We start from the raw sequence: 2971 nt of genomic DNA, 5'->3' as shown, positions 1-2971 counted from the left end.
ATTCTCATATGAGTATATTTGCTATTTCCAATGTAATTTCACAATGGACCTTAGAGTCTAAAATAAAGTATGATAATAATGATTCACCTTACCTAAAGGGCGGCAGTCGTCCTGTTTGATATGGGACTCAATGAGCGATAAAAAAAATCATTTTAAACATGCCCTCTCAAATTATTAGAAAATGTTCATGGAGTTATCCTGTCCATTTTAACGTCATGCAAGTGAATTAGGATACCCCCGAAATTAAAGCTGTTCAGTTGTAGCCACTCTGCCAGCACTACTGACCAAAGACAAAAAAATCAATAACTTTTATGAACACCATTTTGAGTTTGAATCCCCAATAGGCAATCAAAGACCTTGTCTAAAGTTACGTTTCGAAAGAGCGCCCCTACCGGCATTTTATATCAAAGGGCCCATGTAAATGAAACTTTTTGATCATAGCTGTCAACTTTAGTCCCCATCAAAATATTTCTATATAGTCCATTCCTCATTCGTAAAATCGTTTTACTAATTAATAAACCTTTCAATCAAAAATTAAAAAAACAAAACATTGTCAGCATGACCAAACATTATAGTGAAAAAACCTGAACAATTTTCAAAATATGCATAAATTTGCATTGATAACACGACTATGCGCTCGTTTACATGTCTTTAGATTGTGTGGATGATTTAATTAACCACGTACACCCAAATTCTACCGATAAGTCAAGTACAGTATATCTGATTGGAGGCGCCAAATTAGAGATGGCGTGACATTTGACAACTGATCATAAATAAAAATCAATCTATTGCGAAGAATCGCCGATGCTTTTTTGCATTATTCCACAGTTCCCACAGCCATTATCGTCGTCGGTATGTGGTCTAATACTGAAAATACTGTTAGTCGTACTTTAAAATATTGAAACTATTGTTCATAGTTCATACTCCGGATACCTGCCGTAAAAATCTATTTTCCGCTTCATGCGAGATCTCACAAGACTGTTCAATTTGCTTAGCAGCCGACTGCTAGTCACGTGACACAGGCAAAGCTTTGATTCAGAATGAGTCTAGTGCTGTGTTTCAAATTTCCGAGTGATTTCTTGCGTATGTTTCACGTTTTCGACCATGGCTGACTTCGATAGAATGACGGAGGCACAACACACAAACTTTCTTTGTAAATTCGGCGTTTCATCATCTAACTATAAAAAGAATAGTCTTCTTGCAATCGCTAAAACTGTGCACGATTTTTGATTCGAGGAACACCCTGATTCGTTACGCCACAATAATAAAAACGACGCCGCTACAAGACTTGGTTGTAATTTCACCGATTCTTTGAAATTAGCTGGTTACTCTAGTGATTTAATTAAAGTTCTAGAATTCGGCATGTCCGACGTTGTCATTAGTATATACCATGGAGCTATATAGCTCTGTGCAATCCAACTACTTAAATTCTGAAAATACAATATCACGCAATTATATAGTACAATGCATGATGTAAGGATATAATATCTACTATAAAGTAAAATACCTATATAGTGAGGTATTTTAGCGCATAATAAATTCACGTATTACAACTTATACACGTATGTCACAAATGATAACTTAATGTGACAAATAACATAACATACTTGTCGTCACACGGTGGCTAATGATTGTCATGACCTAGCACTAACAGTGTTATTTAATGTGTCATCAATCCGATTATGACCGGAAAATGCTTCGAAGATTTGAAATTATATTGCGCCGGGCATGTACGTACACAGCGGTTTCCGAAACATGTCCACTTGGTTCAGTGACGACCTTATCTTCTGTGATTCGAATACTCGGCATTCAACACCTCTTCAGCCTGGTGTAAAAGTAGTGTAAGTTTTTTATCCAGTAAAATGTTGAAAGTAACCACATGTTTTTTTTTTTTTTAATGTACTCATGGCAAGTTTCGTAATTCATGGAGAATGCATAGGCTCATTGATATTTCACTCTAGTGCTATTGCTCAAAATTGTGCATGTTTTCAATAACTTTTCCTGTGCCACGTTACCTAATTTGTATGCTTTACGAGAAATCACTGGAAATTTGGAAACAGCAGTACTATAGTATCTTAACGGGGTCAAGACAAAGAACCCATCAGACGAATTCTTGAAATCACATGCTAACTCAACGTTACAATTTACGCCGACGAAGAACATATAGTTATATCCAAATATTATAACAAATCCTCACTTTGTTTACTTAAACGATATTATTGTAGCGGTGCTTGGCTTGGAACGTTTCACACTGGGACATGAGAGAGGTGGATCCCAAGACCATGCTAGAATCATGTAGGTTGATAATTAATTAATTAATTGTTTGCATTAAAATAAACAATTGAGTTTGTTGGTATGAAACATTCTCTTATAGTATTAATTGTGTTGTATTTCTTTTATGATATCCTAAGTCGTATTGATTACCATGACGATGACTATATACCGTTGGTTCGTGATTCTTATACAACAATCCAAGACGTAGAGCGTGAGTCAGGTCTCAAGTTAATACACATCACAGGCGAGATAATGATGGTGAAGAAAGACGATCCTAGATCGGAAATACTCGGTGCTTACGAAGAAGCTATGACAAAGGCAAATCTAAAGTAAGAATGCAGTCAGCAGTCAGTCAAGGTATATTTATTAGACTGTATAACCCGGACCAGCAACGAATAATCTGTTTCAGCGAACTAATGAAATTTCGGACGTTAGTGGCGCAATCCTGCAATAAACAAACCTCAAACTGTCGGTGTGTTATTTGAAAGCGAATATTTTGACTTTAATTAGGAACTAATTAAGCTCGTATCCTTTTTGTGAAAGAGACAAACTAAATAAGCATTACAAGTTGTGTAGAATTTTGTATAATTCCAATTCTTGCTATTCAAAATCTGGACTCATGTACAATCTCAAAATAAAGCTATTAATTACCTTCAAACAAAACGTAAGCACTAATGCTAAAAGTTCATACAGTCGG

This window comes from Saccoglossus kowalevskii, chromosome 9 (assembly GCF_978046115.1).
Source record: "Saccoglossus kowalevskii chromosome 9, keSacKowa6.1, whole genome shotgun sequence".
Lineage (NCBI taxonomy): Eukaryota > Metazoa > Hemichordata > Enteropneusta > Harrimaniidae > Saccoglossus > Saccoglossus kowalevskii.
Note: the sequence above shows the minus strand (reverse complement) of the source record.